This window comes from Arvicanthis niloticus, chromosome 17, assembly GCF_011762505.2.
Source record: "Arvicanthis niloticus isolate mArvNil1 chromosome 17, mArvNil1.pat.X, whole genome shotgun sequence".
Taxonomy (NCBI): domain Eukaryota; kingdom Metazoa; phylum Chordata; class Mammalia; order Rodentia; family Muridae; genus Arvicanthis; species Arvicanthis niloticus.
In genome coordinates this window covers 17,850,362-17,857,207 of record NC_047674.1, presented here as the reverse complement: position 1 = coordinate 17,857,207, position 6,846 = coordinate 17,850,362, and the positions used below count along the sequence as shown (strand labels likewise).

Genomic DNA, 6,846 nt, shown 5'->3' with positions numbered 1-6,846 from the left:
AAGCATCTCATTATCTATCGTGATACTGGCAAATGGACAGGACAGTACATTGGTCGGACCTTTCTGACATGGGCATGACCGGAGCTCTTCCATTAAAAATTAGAGATGGGCCGGGCAGTGGTGGCAAACGCCACCACTTTAATCCCAGCACTTGGGAGGCAGAGGCAGGCGGGTTTCTGAGTTCGAGGCCAGCCTGGTCTACAGAGTGAGTTCCAGGACAGCCAGGGCTACACAGAAAAACCTCGTCTCGGAAACCCCCCCCCCAAAAAAATTAGAGATGATGATGATGATGATGATGACGATGAAGATAATGGGTTTTCGAGATAAGGTTTCCTTGTGGTGCCCTTGATGTCCTGGAACTCTATCTGTAGACAAGGATGACCTTGAACTCAGAGATCAGCCTGCTGAGGTTATGGGTAGTTGTGGAACCCCATGTGGGTGCTGGAGGAGCGGCACACTTAGCCCACCAGCCACCTCTCTACCCCCCCACACACACCACCTCTCTACCTCCCCCCCCCCAATTATATTTTTTAATTACAAGTGTCCATTCGGGCAGCATATTCTGGTTTGGTTTTTATTTGACATTGAACCCAAGGCTAAAAATTTGCTCTACCACTAAGCTAAACCATCAGCCTCTGTTAGCATATGTGATGAACGGAGCTGAGAGTAAGTAAAATACACGTTTTGCAACAGGGTAATGCAGGCTGACCTCAACCCCAAATCCTTTCCCAAGTGCTGAGATTATGGGCCCAACCAACATAAAGTTTGACTTTTCTCCTTTGTTGGGTTGCTTTTCAGTGTGCAAGTGTGCCAGGCACTGTGTGTGTGCGATCAGGGATCCAAGGTGAACTGATTAAAGTCCTCTAAGAGTTTTCCCAGGAGGAGGGGCAGATGTGACAGTCAGGGAAGTCATTTCCAACAGGAACGGACATAACATACAACAAATGTTCACCTTTAGTGTCTCCTGCAGTTCCTCAGCAGGGACACAACTCAGGTAAGCCCTGCGGCAGATGGGTCCTGGATCTGCCTCTCGGAGGAAGGGCTTCATGCAGAACTGAGGACATGTGTCCTTGATACAGCATGGTTGTTGTGATGGCACAGATGTCATCCACTCAGCTGTCAGTGGGATGAAAGACTAGTGCCTCCCTTAACCCTCACACAGAGTAAAAACTCCAGCGACAGATGGAGTAGGGCCGAGGTAGACACATCCACTCCACACCGGGAGAGGCTGGAGTGATAAGGGGTTATTTCTGAGTCTCAAATTTGGGACATCAAAAAAATAACAAGGGGCACCATTTGCCATGTTTTGTTTTTGAAACAAGATCTCGTGTTACCCAGGCTGGCCCCAAACTCACGATGTGGCCAAAGATGGCCTTGAACTTCCCAGGTGTTAGAAGTATAGGCACGTGCTGCACCACCATGCTTAGACCACAGTGCTAAGGCTTCTTGTGTGCTAGACAGTCTACCAACTGAGCTACATCCTCATCGTAGTATATACTATATATATATAAATACTGGGCATGGTGGCATACACTTTTAATCCCAGCACTTGGGAAGCAGAGGCAGGATCTCTGAATTCCAGGACAGCTGGTCTACATAGTGAGTTCCAGGACAGCCAGGGATACATGCTTATTTTTTCTTCTTCACTTCCTTCCAGGACTGGAAGTTTATAGATCTGTAGATTGGGTGCAGTATTATGCAGTGGTTTTTGTACCTACATGTAATTGTTTTCTAATATGTGTGGTTTTTGTTTTTAAAATGGTTTTTTTTTTTATAGACTCATTATAAAAGAGTCTGTAGGTGCCACCAGAGACCACCAAAGGCCAGGGAGCCGGTGGGCCAAGACCCTTACACTGTTGGCTTGTTCCTAAGAAGTCACCAGCTGCTTGCAGGGTCCTGCTGTTAAGCCCCACCCAGTCCCAGCAGGCAGAGAGACTCCAGGTGCTCAGCAGGCAGGGGAAATTGAGGAGCCTGGATGGCAGCAGCCAGCAATCTGCTCCTACCTACTGGGTATTCAGGGGACTCAGGAGAGAACAATGTCAAAGCTGGAAAGGTGGCACATGCTACTCTTACAGAGGATCTAGATTTGGTTCCCAGCATCCACATGGCAGCTCACACACATCTGTAACTCCAGTCCTAGGGAATCTGACACATTCTTTTGGCCTCCTCAGGCACTAGACACATACATGGTACACAGACATATGTGCAAGTAAAACACTCAAACATATAAATTAAAAGTAAATAAATCTAAAGGAAGATGAGGAGGAGAAGGGGGAAGAGATGGCAAAGAGAAATTTCCAAGGAGGACATCCTGAGAAGATATCCCTAATGGATCTTTTCTAAGCCTGAGGGAGTCTACAGCTCAATGCTCTACTCCCCTTGGATCTTGAGAGGGGCTGTGCACCCCCCACACCTTACTCATGCCACCTCACTCCACCAATGGGGAGTCACGATTCAAGCCCCGCTCCAGGTGTGGGCCCCGAAGGCAGGTAGAGAACTTGGGGAAGAGTGGACTACTCACCCATGGACACAGCTCCCTCAGCATCCCCCACCTCAGTAGAGGACTTCTTCTTAACCTCAGGGCTAAAGCTGACATCCCCTTAGGTGCAGACTGTTCTAGCCACGGAGGCACTGCCAAAAGGAAGCCATTGCTGACATTCAAGAGCTGGAGCAGGTGAGAGCCTGCATGGGCTGGGATCCTTCTGTCAGATTGTTCCCCACAGCAGTCATCGGAACAAGCTGTCTGAGACCTCTTGGGTGCTGTATTCCCCCAGGCTAGTATTGGTTCCCCAATCTAGCATCCCTTCCAGAAGAGAGCCAGTGGGTCTATTTGATACCAGCCTTTCCCATATCTTTACCTGCCTGGCCCAATCAAAATGTGAACACAGTGACACCAGCTGGTAGCACCAACATAGAGTCTATATAATCTCAGCTTTGTTCTGTTGAGGCTTCTGAGAAACACAGAGTCAGCTGGCCTTGGGGCACCCATGCCCCTAGCTTCTCCCTCTTTGCGCTTTTTATTAACATGAAAACAAGCACACGAACCCCAGAAGTTGCTAAGAATAAATTCAAAGGGAGTTTGCAGGCTGGAAGCAGATGCACACAATACACTTCTGCCAAGGATTTGTGCCTAGAATACATAAGGAACTTTCACATCTCAGTAAGAGAGACCATCTAGGCAAAGCGGGCCAAAAGACGAGAACAAACATGGCACCAGAGAAGATGTATGGAGGGTTAACAGAAACATGGAGCATTAACCAGCATCACTGGTCACTGGAGAAATGCTATTTAAAAGCACGTGAAGGGGTGGGGGGGTAAAGTACTCACCTAGTGAGTACTGAACAAAGCCCTGGCTCTGATTCCTTGGCACCACATAAACTGGCCATGGATAACACACCCGTAATCCAAGCACTCGAGAGGTAGAGTTGAGAGGATCAGAAATCCAAGGTCATCAATGAATGGTGAATTCAAGGCCTGCCTGTGTTACCAGAGACATTAACAGAGATAGATGGATGGATGGATGGATAGATAGATAGATGATAGGTAGATAGATAGATAGATAGATAGATAGATAGATAGAGCTATAAAAAGAAATCCCCATGTCTGGAGACATCGAAGGAAAATGGAGAGTTTGAGGCCAGCTTGGGTTACATAGCAAGATGCTACCAGAAAAAGCAGTGCTGTCTTCAGCAGCTCCTATACTAGAATTGAAACAACACAGAGATTAGCATGGTCCCTGTGGAAGGATGATGGGAAAATTTATGAAGCAGTCCATATTTTTAAAAGGAAAAAAAAAAAAAAGCCAGGGTTAGGACCAAGCGCACATATCTTGTATTAAAGTTTTAGGTTTGCTCCCCAACACTTACCAAACAAGCACAGTGAGGCCGTGAACCCCTATGCCATGAACCACTTTGGACAGCTACAAACCTCTGGAAGTTTTCTACATGGGTAAGCGGGACTGTTTCAAACTCGAGGCATAATATTGAGAACATTTGCTGTACTGCTCCAGTAACTAACAGAACGTACACAGAAAATCACACACACCGGCCCTCACAGCAGCTTCCTAGTAACAGGCCGGACTAAACACAGCTCCTGTGCTCACCATGAACCAGGGGAAGCTGCTACTCAGGAACTGGAAGGAACCAAGCCGGACCATGTCTGCTGGGACTCTACTTAGACAGAAGGGTGGGAGACCCATTGTTGTGAAGCTGTCAGCTCAGGGGTCTTTATGACCTCTGAGGCCTGTCCTGGTCCCCTCCTTTGTAAAAGCCCTATCCTTGTGGCCCAGCAGAGGGAGTGATTGATTCTCCCTCCCTCTCTTCCTCCCTCCCTCCCTCTTTCTCCCCCTGTGGGCGTGGGGGGGGGGGCAGGGGAGAACACAGAGGCCAGAGACATTAGATTCCAGAACTGGAGTTATAGGCAGTTGTGTGTTGCCTAACATAGGTGACAAGAAGCAAACTTATAACCTCTGTAGGAGCTGCAAGCACCCTTAACTACTAAACCATCTGTATTCCTTCCTCTGTTGTCTTAATTATTCAAAAATAAACAGTTAACTATGTGATTCAGTAAGCAATACAGCTGAGCGCTTTCCTGCGATCTACAGGAAGCACTTAGGTCTATCCCAGTGGCGCAGTCTTCGCTCTACCCTCCTCACCCATAGGCAGAGCTAGAAGTGTGTGTCGTTACCACACACACTCATTGTTACAAATGCATTAGATCCAACACCATGTGCAGCTTCTAACAGATGCACATTCAGGCCAAGGCTGGTATCACATGTATCCACCACAGGGCATCTTCTGCTCTAGCCCTTGTGGGTGTTTGTTGGTTTGGGTGTGTTTGAGATAATCTCACATAGACACAGCAGTTAGGCTTTGTATTTAAATAGATTGAGGCTCCTGCTGCAGCTTGCCTGTGCCCATCTGTCCATGCCCAGGCCTGTTTGTCTAGATTTGGCCCTGGGTGGTGCATGCTGTCAGGCATACAGTAGATTTTTTTTTTCCTGAGAAGAGGTTGTGGGGCTGCATTCTCTGGTAGACTATATAGTCCCTAGTCTTTGAAGCAATGCTTTGAGGAATGACACAGTTTCTTTTAGTAGCAGAGTCATTCTCTTTTAATAAACTTTTATTGAAGCCCAGCAGCATTGTACCAGGCATTTGCTGTGGCTTCATAAATACACACACAGAAACACACACAAATACAGAAGCACACACAAATATACACAAATACACACAAAAACACACAAATACACATATACAAACACACACAAATACAAACAAACACACACACAGAAACACACACAAATATACATATGCAAACACACAAATACAAACACAAACACATGCACGCACACATATACACAGGCGCTCATGCACTCAGAAGCCTATAGTGAACCCCCTTCTAGGCAGCCAACAGGAGGAAGATACTCTGTGGACAGATAGGTGCCTGAATCAACAAAACACAGGCTGCTTACACAGTGGCATTAGCACCAGCCTTGGAAAGAAAGGAGTCCTGACACGAGCGACAACAGGGAGAACCATGATGATCTCAGCTCAGAGAAACCAGCCAGACACACGACAGGAGCTGTTCCAGTCTACCTGTGTGAGGAGCCTAGATGAGCCAAATTCCTAGAGACCACAAGGAAAATCAGTCGCTGGAGGCTGGGGAGGAGGGCAAGGAGTTGCTGGTTTCAAAGGTGCTTTTGTTGTTGTTGAAAGAGTCTCATGGAGCCTTGGCTGGCTTCAAACAAGCTACACATCCTAGAATAATCTTAAACTCCTGATCCTCCTCTCCCAAGTGCTGGGCTTATAGGCATGAGCCACAATGACTGGTGTGTCAGATGGTTTAGATGGATCACAATAAAAAAAAATGGAAGCTTATATCTGTCATCTCAGCCCTCAGGCAGCCAAGGCAGGAGGCTCACAAGTTCAAGATCATCCTGGGCTACATAATAAGACTCTTTTTTTTTTTTATGTTTATGTTTATGAGTACACTGTCACTGTTTTCAGACACACCAGAAGAGGGCACCAGATCCCATTACAGATGGTTGTGAGCCACCGTGTGGTTGCTGGGATTGAACTCAGGACCTCTGGAAGAGCAGTCAGTGCTCTTAACCACTGAGCCATGTCTCTAGCCCAAGACTCTGGTTTTTAAAAGGAAGGAGGGAGGGAGAAAGAAAGGGGAGGAGGGAGGAAGAGAAGGAGGAAGAGGAGAAGGAGGAGGAGGATGAAGAAGAAGGAGGAGAAGAAAGGAGAAGGAGAAGGAGAAAGGAGAAGGAGAAGGAAGGAGAAGAGAAGAAGAAGAAGAAGAAGAAGAAGAAGAAGAAGAAGAAGAAGAAGAAGAAGAAGAAGAAGAAGAAGAAGAAGAAGAAGAAGAAGAAGAAGAAGAAAATATTGCTAGACTCTCAAACACCTCTATCTTATGCCTGCTTCCAGGCACATCTCTCAACATGTACCATCCCCAACATGTCTCTTCTAACATGTTAACACATCTCTCTTGGTGTGAATCCTATATAAACATTCAGGATGTCTTTCTGGCCTCTTTTCTATAGGCGTTCCTTACCTTGATGTAAAGTTTGTAAGAACTATTCATGTGTTCATGTGCTCGTTTTCAATGAACCACTCCAATGCTGTAGAGAATTACACTGTGAGTTTTACCATTAACAGACATGTGGATTGTTTCCAGCTTGGTCTTCTATGAGTGAATCTCCAGTGAGAGTCACATGCCTGCCATGCGCGTGCGTGCTTCGAAGGGGCAAGCAGTGCTCCTCACTACAAAAACATCTCTCGAGCCCCAGCTCCAAATATTTTTAAACATCTCTTCTCCTCTCCTTGTGAATTTATGTGAAGT

General features: G+C 46.7%; 1 non-coding gene across 1 annotated transcript; it reads left to right on the top strand.

Annotated features, from left to right (window-relative positions):
• Positions 1-3,677: 3,677 nt before the first annotated feature.
• Positions 3,678-3,781, top strand: LOC117722806 (U6 spliceosomal RNA). Its single transcript, XR_004608576.1, has one exon. It is a non-coding gene; the product is annotated as a U6 spliceosomal RNA (small nuclear RNA).
• Positions 3,782-6,846: the final 3,065 nt, after the last annotated feature.